Below are 15,676 nucleotides of genomic sequence, written 5' to 3'. Positions count from 1 at the left end.
TTCCAGAATGAAATTTAATCAGTAGAATGATTGCAGCAAGCAGCTGCCTGGAGGAAAATGATCCTGTTCTAATGGTGGCTTGTTTGATGTGTTGGCGTTGTAGTGGGGCACGTACCGTTATTAGTGCAGTCCAGGGGGCTCCAACTAGGAGACTGGATCATCTACTAAAGAAATGTAGCAAAAAGCAGCAGCTCATGCCTGGCTCTTTGAGGGTCAAAACTGTCAGATTGTCAGCTCTTCCCCACTCCATGGACCTTTATTGTCAGCCTCTTTCCCACCCTCAGGGTCTTCCCTGCCAGCATCTTTTAACCCCCCTCCTACTGTTGTTATCCATTCCCTGGTTCCCCTCAGATCCTTCACTCTTAGTGCCCCCTCCCTTTCAAGGCCTTTAATGACAGCTTCCTCTAATACACACACATACACACACACACACCTTCCCTCATCCTATAGTTACTTTCAAGGCTTAATGAAATGAAAAAAAAAATGGCCTCTCCTCACAAAATGACTGAAGTCTCCTGGTCTAATGAACCCTTCTTGGACTATTTTTCCATTAGAAGCACAGAGGTTATTATACTGGCTTGCAGAAAATCTGTAGTCAGTATTACATTCCCTAACAACTAGGAAATGCAGCAGAGACCTAGATGATTGTCATATCCCTCCACTCAAATGACATGGTGCGCTTCACATCCAAGCTGACAATGCTGGACCTCCCTCACCAGGATCTGAGTTATGAGGTGTTTTCCTAGTAGTAGAGTTGAGTTGGATGAACTAGTCACAATTTCCTGTTGGTCTTTGTTTGCCTAATTTGAAAATCATCCCCCTACTTCCTTCACAGTGTATCCCAGAATCACCACAGGGATCTGGTCCAGAATGAGTGACGTGCTTGAAATAATTAAGGTCAGTTTACAGTGGAAAAGGTAGCCCTTTAGGATCAAATTGATCAAAATAAAGAGGGCGGCAATGGTCCTTTCTGTTTTTTTAAACAATATTTTTATTGATAAATCTTCAGACACGCAAATTCTATACATGGTGTATGATAAATAGCTCACAACATCATCACATAGTTGTATATTCATCACTACAATAATTTTTGAGAATATTTGTGTCACTCTGGAAAAAGAAATAAAAAGGAAAAAGAAAAAACTCATACACACCACATTCCTTACCCTTCCTCACTGACAACTAATATTTCCATTTACCCAATTTATTTTACTCTTTCTCCCCCCATTCTTTATTTATTTTTAATCCATATTTTTTTTACTCATCTGTCGATACCCTGGCTGCAAGGAACATCAGACACAAGGCTTCACAATCACAGTCACATTGTAAAAGCTATATTGTTATACAGACATTTTCAAGAATCAAGGCCCCCAGAAACACAGTTTAACAGTTTCGGGTACTTCCCTCCAGCCACTCCAACACACCATAAACTAAAAAAGGCTATCTATGCATAAGAATGCATAAGAATAACCTCCAGGATAACCTCTCAACTCTTTGAAATCTCTCAGCCACTGAAATTTTATTTTGTGTCATTTCTCTCTTCCCCTTTTTGTTCAAGAAGACTTTCTCAATCCCTTGATGTCAGGTCCCAGCTCATCCTAGGATTTCTATCCCATGTTGCCAGGGAGATTTACACCCCTGTAAGTCATGTCCCATGTAGGGGGTAGGGCAATGAGTTCATCTGTCAAGTTGGCTTAGAGAGAGAGGCCACATCTGAGCAACAAAAGAGGTTCTTTGGGGATGACTCTTAGGTATAATTATCAGTAGGCTTAGCCTATCCTTTGCAGAAAAAAGTTTTATAGGGGCTTACCCCAAGATTGAGAGCTCAACCTATTTATTGATTTGGTTGTTACCACTCTTTGTGACAAAATGAGAAATTCTCCCAATGGGGAAAGTGAATATTTCCTTCTTTATTCACTGCCTAAATTATTCTGGGATATATCAGGGCATCTCACTAACCTGGACAAACCAACAAAATTTCACACCCTACTCAAGATTCGATGTACTTATGGTGTTCAACTAAACTGACTATATTGGTTAAATTAGATAATGCACTAACTAAAATAAAAATTTTGCACCAAATAAACATATCCCCCTTTGATTTCACACAGAGGTTGAAGTTTTAAAATATGGATGATATCATCCTTTACCCTGTATTCTGATTTACCTTTGTCCTAACTAAATCAGCTTCATTCATATCTCTACTCGAAATCTGATCACTTTTTCAACTTTTTAAATGGTTCCTGTATGGGGTACTGCTGACTTTCATAGCTTCAAAGCTCTAACTCTGAGTCTCAGGTGTCACATAAATACCCAAAGTTTCTGGGAATGACCAGGTTATAAACAAACAGCTTAATATCTCAGAATTTAGAAATAACATTTACAACTCCTGAATATATGTGACTGCTGTAAGAGCTTACAATCTAGGACTCTTTACAATAGGCCCCAACCTGATAACCCATGTTCTTCACTTCATTTCACTGAGTTTTTTGTTCTTACATTTTTACATGTTTTTTTTTTTAATTTGAAAAATAACATATACAAAAAAGCAACAAATTTCCAAGTACATGTTTTCCTGGATACAAAAGATTAATTGTTTACAAAAATAAATTACCTAGCATGACATACATGTGAACATAAGTGCTCAATCAAATGATAACAGCTCATGAAAATGACTTACAACACAGATCCAGAAAGATCAACTCACTAGTATCACAAACAAACAAAGAGAACATACTGTATAACTTTCTAATATTGTGTTCTGTATTAGCTAGGGTTGTTTAGAGAAACGAAATCAGCAGGTGATATCTGTAAATATAAAATTTATAAAAGTGTCTCACATTACATTTTTATAGCTTATCAAAGAAATTATTAAATATCACTACCATGGGCCAGGAATTGAACCCAGGTTTCTGGCATGGCAGGCAAGTGTTCTACCACTGAACCATTTGTGCAACCTTGTAGTATATACTTTTAATTTCAATTTAATTCAGCAAGAGATCAATATATAAGTTTTTTAGAGAAAGACCTTGATATTCTAATACTATGATTTCTTCTAGCTTGTATAAAATTTTTCTAGATGAGCAATTCCTTATTAGTAGAGTCCGAGATTTGTTTCTCTTTTGAAGGAAGAGAGTTTTAACCCATCTGCTGTTGGGATTCATAAATTTTAGTTAGAGGTCCATAGAAATTTTGGCGAAGTGGTGCATTTATAAGAAATACAGATGAGCTTTCTAGTTTTCCTCTGTTCTTTCAATTTTTAAATTAGGTATTAGCAAAAATTATTTTGATATTTGATTTTTAAATATTTGAACTAATATATTTAAGCTTGGTCTCTAAAATTTCAGCCCAGTTTCAGCCAATGAGATTTCAGAAAACATTGATTACCTTTCAAGCTACTTGGAATCTACTGATTTGCAAGCCTTTATATTTTCCCATTAACAGGAAAAAGGTTGAATTTATTCAAGATGATACCAAATAACCAATTATACCATTAAAAAAATTAGTGCCCTGTTTACCTCAGAGGATAATTCTAAAAGGAGGTAGAGGAGAATAATAGAAATGAAATAAAAATACTGAATATAGATCACTTTCTGCTTCCTGGAAGAAAGATAAATTTAAGAGCTCAGAATCAAAATAATCAACCTTTTGGAATTTGATCTTCTACTCTAGTACTCAGGTTCTAGATTACTGAACTTTCAGGGTAAAAAAATGATTGAATGAATAATATACAGAAATGAATATATTTCCCAATAGGACAAGTCAATGTAAATTAAATAGTTTTTTCTTGTATATTTTATACCTTTTGTTCTATTTTGTTTAAATGTAAACCTTTTTAAAAATACATATAATTGGATTTTCAATTCTTAGATGATTTGTTTAAATGTTCATATGTAATTTAGTATAAATTAATACTTTTATAACACTACTAGGCTTTATTTTGTTGTGGAACATGATTTTAAATTTTTGAAGTGCTTTAAACTGTCTTCATTATGTGACAATACTGATAAGAAAAACATTTTTTAATGTATTTAATTCACTTTGGTATTCAATAAATTCTATTTAAAAAAAAAAGTGTCTCACGTAACCATGGGGATATAGAGTCCAAGATCTGTAGGGCAGGCCTTGAGCTGGCAGGCCAATGAAGGTCTTCAATGAACTCTCAGGAGAGGCTGGCTGGCTGAAGCAGGAAAAGTGATTGTCTCTTCTGAATCCTCCTTAAAAGACTTCTTGTGATTAGATTAAGCAACACTCATTGCAGAAGACACTCCCCTTGGCTGATTGCAAATGCAGCCATCATGGTCATGATTTAAGTTCATGAAATGTCCTCACAACAACAGAAAGGCCAGCGCTTGCCCAACCAGACAACTGGGCACCACTACCTGGCCAAGTTGACACAGGAACCTGACCATCATATGTTCTGATATAAGATGTCTATAAGTTGGCTGAAGTATATAATTAGTCCCATCAACCACAGAGATGGAATCTGCTTTTTAAGAGGCTTAGCCTTCTTATACTATACAATGTTATATGAAAAGAAGAGAATAGCTTTACTGATATCTGAGTGGTGATGAATTGTTTGAGTCATCAATATTAGTTAGGGCTTGTTTGGGAAGGTGTTGGGAGAGGGACTGCATGTCATCTTTGGGCCAGAAATGGGACTGGGGGTGTGAATGGGGATTATTGTTGGCAGGTGTTATGGAAGGCTTCAAGCATTCGAAAATCTCTCCATGTCGGGGGAAGACCATCTTGCAGAAACTTTCCACAGTGCTGGCATGGGGCCTGAAACAGCTTTATGCAGCTTCTTAACCAGGTCATGAAGGATCTGACCATGACATCTGGCATCTGGGGCAGCTGATAGTGGAGCAAGGCAATAGTGGCACGGTCTACTGGAACACTTGATATTTGCATTTGGACCATATATCAAGCTTACAGTCTTCTGTGTAGATGTTTTCATTATACTTCTTTACTATTGTTTGATCAATAAATAGGTTCCAAATGATGATAATCACTTTCAACACTTTTCCCAAGGTCACCAGAAGCAGTGTTGATGTTTCATTGGGTCTGGATGAGTGGATTGACATTTCAGGAAACATCCTGTCAATGCGGCTAATCACATCATCAACATATTGAGGTTATGGTAAGACATGATTCATGGGTGAGCCTTTGGTCTACGTTTAGCAGACACTCCCATTTGGTTAGCAGAACGTTTCAATTACGCTGATTCAAAAAGCCAGATGCTAGACCTGCATGGTACCGCAACTTGTTTGACCACTTGTATGCTTGAAGGTTGACTATGGAGAGGAGTTTTGTCTTGCACAGGATCCAGGCTTAATAGCTCACTGTTCTGGAGAGGATGGTTCTCAGATGGCTTGCCTACCAAATTGCTCAGATGTTCCAGCTCATTGAGGTCCTGGTTGACTGAATGCAAGTTGTCCTGGAAGTGCACAATGAAGGCTTTCTCCTGGCCCTCCAGTGTCTCCTTGTTTCACATGCCATCCTTCAGGCAGTTGAATACCCTGCTCATGCTGGAGCACAAAACCTGAATGGCACTGTTGGCCTGGGCAAAAGTTTCCAGATTCACCCCTACACTTGGCATGTCTGCCATGCTGCCACTGTCAAAGGCTTCCAAGTACATTTTAACAGGTGGTTATACAAGAGATTTTAAAGTTTGGTATGGGTTACAATGCCATGATTTTTCATTTTTTTCTTCTAGCTGCTCCAAGACACTGGAGACCAAAAGAAATATCAATATATTGATTCAGCAGTCATATTAATTTCCTAAATCCCATCCTCTTTATTATACTCTTCCTTCTCTCATTTTTCTTTTTTTGTGCAAACATAGCATATATTAAAAAGCAATAAATTTCCAAGTACATTGCAACAATTAGCTGTAGAACAGATTTCAGAGTCTGGTATGGGTTACAGTTCCACAATTTCAGGTTTTTATTTCTAGCTGCTCTAAGGTACTGGAGATTAAAAGAAATATCGATATACTGATTCAGCACTCATACTCATTTATTAAACCTGACCTTCTCTGTATATCTCCACCATCATCTTTGATCTTTCTCTCACTCTTTAGGGGTATTTAGCCATTCTAACTTTTTCATGTTGGAAGAGGCTGTTGATAATATGGGATGGGGGTGGAACTAGTTGATGTTCTGGAAGGGCTGGGCCCTCTGCATTTTAGGTCTTATCTGGTCCTGGGACCCATCTGGAGGTTGTAGGTGTCTGGAAAGTTACCCTAGTGCATGGAACTTTTGTAGAATCTTATATAATACCTAGGTGTTCTTTAAGACTGGCAGGAATGATTTTGGTTGGGGTTTGGCAAGTTATGATAGTAGCAATGTCCAACTGAAGCTTGCATAAGAGTGACCTCCAAAGTAACCTCTTGACTCTATTTGAACTCTCAGCCACTGATACCTTATTTGTTACACTTCTTTTCCTGCTTTTTGTCAGGATGGCATTGTTGATTCCCTGGTGCCAGGGTCAGACTTATCCCTGGGAGTCATCTCCCATGCCGCCAGGGAGTCCACCAAGTATTTATATTATAGTTAGTCCATATGATTGAGGAATGATAATATTTGTCTTAATTTTTCCTGACATTTTATTCAATGTACAGCTCTTCAGTTTCATTCATCTAGTTGCATACCTCACAACTTCGTTCCTTCTTGTGGCTGCTCAGTAGTCCATTGTATGTATGCACCATAGTTCCCCTTTCCATTCCTCAGTTGTTGTACCCTTAGGCCACCACCATTCATTGTGGATCAAGAACACTGCCACCATAAACACCAGTGTGCAAATGTCCATTCATGTCCACACACTCAGTTCCTCCAGATATACCAAGCAATGGGTTTTCAGGATCATATGGCAACCCAACCCCTAGACTCCTGTGGAACCACCACACTGCCCTCCGAGGGACTGCACCTCTCATTTCCCTACTGACAGTGAATAGGTATCGCTCATTTTCCACATTGTCTCCAACACTTCTCTCTGTTATTTATTTATTTTTTCACATGGGAACCGAACCTGGGTCTCCGGCATGGCAGGCGAGGACTCTGCCACTTAGCCACCAATGCCCGCCCCTCTTTGTTGATTTTCAAACAGTTTTACTCACACATCATACAATCCAACCTAATTTTATAGACATGCCTTCATCATCATCATCTATTTGAAGACATTTCCTTTTCTTCCACAAAGAATCCACACCCCTCCCCATGCCTCTGCCTATTGACATTTAGTTTTGGCATAGTGCCTTTGTTACATTCAGTGGAAGCATATTACAATGTTACTGTTGACTATAGAACCTAGGTTGCATTGAATGTACTTCCTCCCCCCACCCATATACCATCTATTTTCAACACCCTGCAATGCTGACATTCCTTTGTTCTCCCTAATAAAAAATGTTCTTTTATTTATACATTTAATCACGATCATTGTCCACTCTAGGCCTTCCTAAATGATACCATCTCAGTCTTTATCCTCTATCTTTCCTTCTGTTTCATATGTGCCCCCAGCCTTCTCCCTCTATCATTCTTACATTCAGCTTCATTCAGTGTACTTATAATATTGTGCCACAATCAGGTTGTATTGTGCTATCCATTTCTGAAGTTTTACAATCAGTCCTGTTGCACAATCTCTATTCCTTTAGTACCAGTTGGCTAATCTCTACCCTATTTCTATCTCCTGATAACCTGTGTTCTCAACTTTAATTCTCAAAGTTCACTCATTAATGTTAGTTCATATTAGTGAGGCCATACGATATTTGTCCTTTTGTTTCTGGCTAATTTCACTCAGCATATTGTCCTCAAGATTTGTCCATGTTGTTACATGCTTCATGACTTTATTCTGTCTTACAGAATGTAAGAATGTAATATTCTATTGTATGTATCTACCACAGCTTGTTTAACCGCTCATCCATTGATGGACATTTGGGCTGTTTCCATCTCTTGGGAATTGTAAATAATGCTGCTATGAACATTGGTGTACAAATGTTCACTTGTGTCCTTGGCCTCAGGTCTTCAGAATATATACCCAGTAATGGGATTGCTGGATCATATGTCAATTCTATACTTAGCTTACTGAGGAACAGGCAAACTGCCTTCCAGAGCAGTTGCACCATTTTACATTCCCACCAACAGTAGATTAGTGTGCCCCTTTCTCTACGTTCTCTTCAGCATTTGTAATTTTCTGCTTCTTCTTCTTCTTTTTTATTTTGATAATGGCCATTCTACTGGGTGTCAGGTGATATCTCATTGTGGTTTTTATTTGCATTTCCCTAATAGACAGTGAAGTTGAGCATCTTTTCATGTGCCTTTCAGCCATTTGTATTTCATCTTCTGAGAAGTATCTGTTCATGTCTTTTGTCCATTTTTAATTTGGGTTGTTTGTCTTTTCATTGTTGAGTTCAAGAATCTCTTTATATATTCTGGATACTAAACCCTTATCTGATATGTGGTTTCCAAATATTGTCTCCCATTGCTTAGGCTGCCTTTTTACTTTCTTGTCAAAGTTCTTTGATGCACAAAAGTGTTTAATTTTGAGGAATTTCTTTTTTCAATGCTCGTGCTTTGGGCATAAGGTCTAGAAAATCACATCCTATTACAAGATTTATAAGATATTTCCCTACATTTTCTTCTAAAAGTTTTATGGTCTTAGCTCTATCATGTAGGTCTTTGATTCACTTTGAGTTAATTTTTGTATAGCATGTGAGATATGGATCCTCTTTCATTCTTTTGCATATGGATATCAAGTTCTCCAATCACCATTTATTGAAGAGGCTGCTCTTTGTCCCAGGTGGGTTGGTTTGACATCCTTATCAAACATCAATTGTCCATAGATAAAGAGGGTCTATTTCTGAACACTCAATTCAAGTCAATTGGTCAATAGTTCTATCTTTGTGCCAGTACCATGCTGTTTTGACCACTGTAGCTTCATAATATGCTTTAAAGTAAAGTAGTGTGAGACTTCCCACTTCATTTTTCCTTCTCAACATATTTTTAGCTATTCAGGGTAAATTTCCCTTCCAAATATATTTGGCTATAGGTTTCTCTATTTCTGAAAAGTAAGTTTTTGGGATTTTAACCGGTATTGCATTTAATCTATAAACCAATTTGGGTAGAATTGACATCTTAACTATATTTAGTCTTCCAATCCATGAATATGGTATGCCATTCATTTATTTAGGACTACCATTATTTCTTTTAGCAATATCTTTTAGTTTTCTGTGTATAGGTCTTGTGTATACTTAGTCAAATTTATTCTTAAATATTTGATTCTTTTGGTTGCTATTGAAAATGGAATTTTTTTGTTGTTGATTTCCTTCTCAGATTGCTCATTATTAGTGTATAGAAACACAACTGAATTTTGGGTGTTGATCTTCTACCTTGCTACTTTGCTGTACTCATTTATTAGCTTAATAGATTTGCTGTAGATTTTTCAGGGTTTTCAATATATAGTATCATATCATCTGCAAATAGTGAGAGTTTTACTTCTTCCTTTCCAATTTGGATGCCTTTAATTTCTTTTTCTTGTCTAATTGCTCTGGCTAGAATTTCCAGCACAATGTTAAATAACAATGGTGACAGTGGGCATTCCTGATGTTAGAGGTAAATCATTCAGTTTTCCCCCATTGAGGATGATGTTAGTTGTGGGTTTTTCATATATTTCTTTTATCATGTTGAGGAAGATCCCTTCTTTTCCAATCCTTTGAGTGTTTTCAGCAAGAAAGGATGTTGAACTTTGTCAGATGCCTTTTCTGCATCAATCAAGATGATCATGTGGTTTTTCTGCTTTGATTTGTTGATATGGTGTATCACATTAATTGATTTTCTCATGTTGAGCTATCCTGGTGTAGCTGGAATAAGTCCTGTTTGGTCATGGTGTATAATTCTTTTAATGTGCTCCTGGATTCAATTTGCAAGTATTTTGTTGAGGATTTTTGCATCTATATTCATTAGAGCGATTGGCCTTTAATTTTCCTTTCTTGTAGTATTTTTGTCTGCTTTTGTATTAGGTGATGTTGGCTTCATAAAATGAGTTAGATAGTGTTCCTGCTTCAATTTTTTTGAAGAGTTTGAGGAGGATTGGTACTAATTCTTTCTTGAATGCTTGGTAGAATTCGCATGTGAAACCATCTGGCCCTGGACTTTTCTTTTTCTGGAGCTACTTGATGACCGATTCAATCTCTTTACCTGTGATTGGTTTGTTGAGGTCATCTATTTCTTCTCGAGTCAATGTTGGTTGTTCATTCCTTTCTAGGAAATTGTGCCTCTCGTCTACATTGTCTAGTTATTAGCATATAGATGCACACAGTATTCTCTCATTATTTCCTTTATTTCTGTAGGGTCAGTGGTTATGTCTCCTTTTCCAGTTCTGATTTTATTTATTTGTATCCTCTCTCTCTTTTTTTTCTCAACCAAGCTAAGGGTCCATAAATTTTATTGATTTTCTCAAAGAACCAACTTCTGGTTTTGTTGATTTTCTTGATTGTTTTCATGTTCTCAATTTCATTTACTTCTGTTCTAATTTTCATTATTTCTTTCCATTTGTTTGCTTTGGGGTTAGTTTGCTGTTCATTCTCTGGCTCTTCCAAGCAAACATTCAATTCCTTGATTTCCACTCTTACTTCTTTCTTTTGTTCCTTTATTTTTAAAGCTTTTTTATTGCATAATATAACATACATACAAAGCAAAGAATGAAAAAAGCAATAGTTTTCAAAGCACTCTTCAACAAGTAGTAACAGGAAAAATCCCAGAGTTAATCAAGGGCTACTAAACCATCATCTCAGATTTTTCTTTCTAGCTGCTCCAGAACATCGGGGCTAGAAAGAATATATATATATATGTTTTTTTTTATCATCACTTTCTTTCTTTTTTGTGAAAAATAACATATATAAAAAAAGGCAATAAATTTCAAAGCACAGTACAACAATTAGTTGTAGAACATATTTCAGAGTTTGGTATGGGTTACAATTTCACAATTTTACGTTTTTACTCCCAGCTGTTCTAGGCTACTGGAGACTAAAATAAATATCAATATAATGATTCAGCAATCATACTCATTTGTTAAACCCTACCTTCTCAGTATAACTCCACCATCATCTTTGATTTTTCTTCCACCACTTAGTGGTATTTGGGCTATGCCCATTCTAACTTTTTCATGTTGGAAGGGTGGTAAATAATAAAGGGTAGGGAGATGGAACTAGCTGATGTACTGGAAAGGCTGGCCCCTCTAAATTTCAGGATTTATCTGGTGAAGGGACCCATCTGGAGGTTGTAGGTTTCTGGAAGGTTACCCTAGTGCATGGAACCTTTGTAGAACCTTATATATTGCCCTCATGTTCTTTAGGATTTGCAGGGATGTTTTGGTTGGGATTTGAAAAGTTATGATAGTAGCAATGTCTAGTTGAAGCATGTGTAAGAGCGTCCTCCAGAGTAACCTCTTGACTCCATTTGAACTCTCTCAGCCACTGATACTTTATTTGTTCCACTTCTTTTCCCCCTTTTGGGCAGGATGGAATTGTTGATCCCATGGTACCACAGCCAGAGTCATCCCTGGGAGTCATCTCCCACACCGCCAGGGAGACTTTCACACCTGGATGTCTTGTCCCACATAGAGGGGAGGGAAATAATTTCACTTGTAGAGTTGGACGTAGAAAGAGGGAGGCCACATCTGAACAAAAAAAGAGGTCCTCTGGAGGTGACTCTTAGGCACACATATAGGTAGGCTAAGTTTTCCCACTACATACATAAGCTTCACAACAGCAAGCCTCAAGATCAAGGGCTTGGACTATTGATTTGGGTGTCCCTAATGTTTGACACAGTGTCAGGGGTTTCCCCGTGGTAAAGTTTAATAGTTTATAATTTTTCTCCCATCCCTTAAGGAATACTGCCAATACTTTTTGATTATCTGCTTAGTATATTCTGGGATATATCCAGACATTGCATTAAGCTATATAGGATTAAAGGCCCTCATTTTTATTCTGGCCTCCCTGTTTTTGTTTTTTCTTTTAATATGGTTCACAGTGCTGTACTATCCTATGTTTTTCTTTTTTATTGTATTATATAACATACATACAAAGCAAAGAATGAAAAAAGCACTCTTGAACAAGTAGTTACAGGACAGATCCCAGAGTCTGTCATGGGCTACTATGCCATCATCTCAGATTTTTCCTTCTAGCTGTTCCAGAACATAGAAGGCTAGAAGGAATAAATCCTTTTTTATCATCAAAACAGACTTTTTTCATGAAAAACATAACATATATACAAAAAAAAGCAATACATTTCAAATCACAGCAGAACAATTAGTTGTAGAACAGATTTCAGAGTTCGGTATGCATTACAATTCCACAATTTTAGGTTTTTGCTTCTAGCTGCTCTAAGATACTGGAGACTAAAAAAAATCAATATAATGATTCAGCAATAATTTTCGCTTGTTAAACCCGACCTTCTCTGTATAACTCCACCATCACCTTTGATCTTTCTATTCCTCTCTTTAAGGGTATTTGGGCTATGGCCATTCTAACTTTTTCATGTTGGAAGGGTCTGTCACTAATATGGGATAAGGAGATGGAACTATCTGATGTTCTGGAGAGGCTGGACCCTCTAGATTTCAGGACTTTTCTGGTCCAGGGATTCATCTGGAGGTTGTAGGCTTCTAGAAAGTTACCCTAGCGCATGGAACTTTGTAGAATCTTATATATTTGGGCCCTCTGTGTTTTGATTGTTTACATGGGCTATCTAGACAGGTTGAGCTAGATTATGTACTACATAAAATTTAAGTTCTGGAAAAATAAACTTTCCTTCCTTTGGTCTCAGAGTAGGTGAGCTTCTAAAATGCAGACTATGTCTTCCTCACCCCTGTGTTCTGAATTACTTTAATCCTGACCTGATTGCCTTCATTATTATCTCTGAGTGCCAGGTTATATATATATATATAAAACAGCGTATAAAAATCCAGAAATAATAATTACCACTTTGGACAAAATGTGACTGTTACAAGAGCTTACAATTTAAGCCCCTGTTTTCTTATAAGCATTTTCTAAATGAGACCATACAATAATTGCTCTTTTGCTTTTGGCTTATTATGCCTTACCAAATGTACCACAGGTTCATTCACAATGTTGCACATCTCACAGCTTTGTTCCTTTTTGTAGCAGCACAATATTCGATCATATGTATACACCATCATTCACCAATCTACTCAGTGCATCCGTCAGCCACATGCATTCATTAGGCATCATGTATAATATCAAAGTCCATAGTACATCAACACTTTCAATTTTAGATAATTTCATTATTCCCAAGAGAAAGATAATGAATAAACACACAGCTAAGCAGCTCGGCATTCCTCATCTCAGCACTTGCAGCTCAGCCCAGGCCTTTGGAGATGCAGAAAGAAGTCACCCCGGGGAACGTTGTTGGAACCCAGGGGCCTGGAGAGAAGACCAGCAGAGACCATCCTGTGCCTTCCACATAAGAAAGAACCTCAGTGGAAAGTTAGCTGCCTTTCCTCTGAAGAACAAACAAAATAAATCCCCTTTTATTAAAAGCCAATCTGTCTCTGGTGTGTTGCATTCCGGCAGCTAGCAAACTAGAACATACAGTATATATCCTTTTGTGTCTGGCTTATTTCACTCAGCATTATGTCCTCAAGGCTCATTCATTTTTTCATGTGCTTCAGGACGCCATTTCATTATTTACTACTGCATAATATTCCATCATATATATATATATACCATATTTTGTTAATCCACTTGTTTGTTATTGGGCACTTGACTTGTTTCCATTTTTTGGCGATTGTGGGTAATGCTGCTATGAACATCAGTGTGCAAATGTCTGTTTGTGTCACTGGTTTCAACTCTTCTGGGTACATACTGACTAGTGCTATTGCCAGGTAATAAAACAACTTGATATTTAGTTTCCTGAGAACTGCCAAAGTGTCTTCCATAATGACTGTACCATTATACATTCCCACCAACAACGGATAAAAGTCCCAATTTCTCCATCTCATCTACAACATTGTGGTTTCCTGTTTGTTTAATAGCAGCAATTCTTATAGGTGTGAGGTAGTATTTCATTGTAGTCTTGAACTGCATTTCCCTTATAGCTAATGAAAATGAACATCTCTTCATGTGCTTTTAAGCTATCTGTAGTAGCTCTTCAGAAAAATGCAGATTCATATCTTTAGCCCATTTTATAATTGGGTTGTTCTTTTGTTGTTGAGTTGCATGATTTTTTTTATGTATTCAGGATATCAAACCTTTGTCTGATGTGTGATTTCCAAATATTTTCTCCCATTGAGTTGTTTGGCTTTTCACCTTTTTTGTTTAGAAAGTCTTTTGAGTTGCACAGGCATTTATTTTGAGGAATTCCCATTTATCTATTTTTTTCTTTTATTGCTTGTGCTTTGGGTGTAAAGTTTAAGAAGCTATCTCCTATTACTAGGTCTTGAAGGTGTTTCCCTACATTTTTCCCAGAAGTTTCATGGTATTATTTATTATATTTAGGTGTTCGATCCACATTGAGTCAAATTTTTTTGTATAGGGTATAAGTTAAGGTCCTGTTTCATTATCTATTGATATTCAATTTTCCCATGCCCATTCATTGAGAAGATTATTTGGTTCCAGTTCAGTGGGTTTGGGTGCCTTGTTAGAAATCAATTGACCATAAATTTGGTATTCTGTTTCTGCACTCTCAATTCAATTCCATTGGTCAATACTTCTATCTTTGTGCCAGCATGCTGTTTGACCACTGTGGCTTTATGATAAGTTTAAAACTAGAAAGTATTAATCCTCCCACTTCATTCTTTTTTAGGGCTTTATGACCCTAAAAAAGACCACTGTGGCTTTATGATAAGTTTAAAACTAGAAAGTATTAATCCTCCCACTTCATTCTTTTTTAGGGATGCTTTTTAGCTATTTGGAATCTCTTTCCCTTCCAGAATAATTTGGTAACTAGCTTTTCCAAGCCTTCAAAGTAGGTTGTTGGAGTTTTGATTGGTACTGTTTTGAATCTGTAGATCAATTTGGGTAGAATTGACATCTTAACTATATTTAACCTACCTATCCATGAGCAGGGGATGCCTTTCTACCCATTTAGATCTTTTTTGATTTCTTTTAACATTGCTATGCATTTTTCTGTGTACAAGTCCTTTACATCCCTATTTAAATTCATTCCTAAGTATTTGATTCTTATAGTTGCTATTTTGAATGGAATTTTTTCCTTAACTAACTCCTCAGTTAGGTCATTGCTTGTGTATAGAAATATTACTGATTTTTGCACATTAATTATATATTCTACCACCTTGCTGAATTTTTTTATTAGCTCAAGTAACTTTTTTGTTGATTTCTCAGGATTTTCCAAATATAGTATCATGTCATCTGCAAATAATGAAAGTTTTACTTCCACTTTTCCAAATTGGATACCTTTTATTTGTTTTTTCTTCCTGATTACTCTAGCTAGAAGTTCTAGTACAGTGTTGAACAGTAGTGGTGGCAGTGGGCATCCTTGTCTCCATTCCTGATCTTAGGGGAATGCTTTCAGTCTCTCTCCATTGAGTACAATGCTAGCTATCAGTTTTTCATATATGCCTTTTATCATATTGAGGAAGTTACCTTTGATTCCTATCTTTTGAAGTGTTTTTATCATAAAAGGATGTTCAATTTTGTGGGATG

General features: G+C 36.8%; 1 pseudogene; it reads right to left on the bottom strand.

Moving 5' to 3' along the window:
- Positions 1-4,680: 4,680 nt before the first annotated feature.
- LOC143671310 (mediator of RNA polymerase II transcription subunit 27 pseudogene) lies at positions 4,681-5,608 on the bottom strand (annotated as a pseudogene).
- Positions 5,609-15,676: the final 10,068 nt, after the last annotated feature.

The sequence above is a fragment of the Tamandua tetradactyla genome, chromosome X (assembly GCF_023851605.1).
Source record: "Tamandua tetradactyla isolate mTamTet1 chromosome X, mTamTet1.pri, whole genome shotgun sequence".
Taxonomy (NCBI): Eukaryota; Metazoa; Chordata; class Mammalia; order Pilosa; family Myrmecophagidae; genus Tamandua; species Tamandua tetradactyla.
Note: the sequence above shows the minus strand (reverse complement) of the source record. Positions and strands in the feature narration are given on the sequence as shown.